Raw genomic sequence first — 396 nt, forward strand, 5'->3', positions numbered from 1 at the left:
CTCTCTCTCTCTCTCTCTCTCTCTCTCTCTCTCTCTCTCTCTCTCTCTCTCTCTTCCATTTTCTTAACATTCTTGTTACTACAATCGTTGTTGTTGTTGTTGTTGTTGTTGTTGTTGAGACGCTGACTTAGCAAATACTGTAGCTGTCCAACTGTAATTTTATGCAAAATATTCATTTTCTTTTTCTCTTGCGACATTTTGCGTTCAATTTTAGCTTGGGTTCATTTGGGTCTTATTCACTCGCTATATATATATAGGCACAATAAGAAAATTACTCTCCCCAGACACAACAGAATATGCTTCAACACACGAAATCACATAAAAAATCTTGCAAACCAAATCCAAAAACGAAATATATATATATACTCTTTTACTCTTTTACTCTTTTACTTGTTT

Source organism: Octopus bimaculoides, chromosome 26 (assembly GCF_001194135.2).
Source record: "Octopus bimaculoides isolate UCB-OBI-ISO-001 chromosome 26, ASM119413v2, whole genome shotgun sequence".
NCBI classification, from domain to species: domain Eukaryota; kingdom Metazoa; phylum Mollusca; class Cephalopoda; order Octopoda; family Octopodidae; genus Octopus; species Octopus bimaculoides.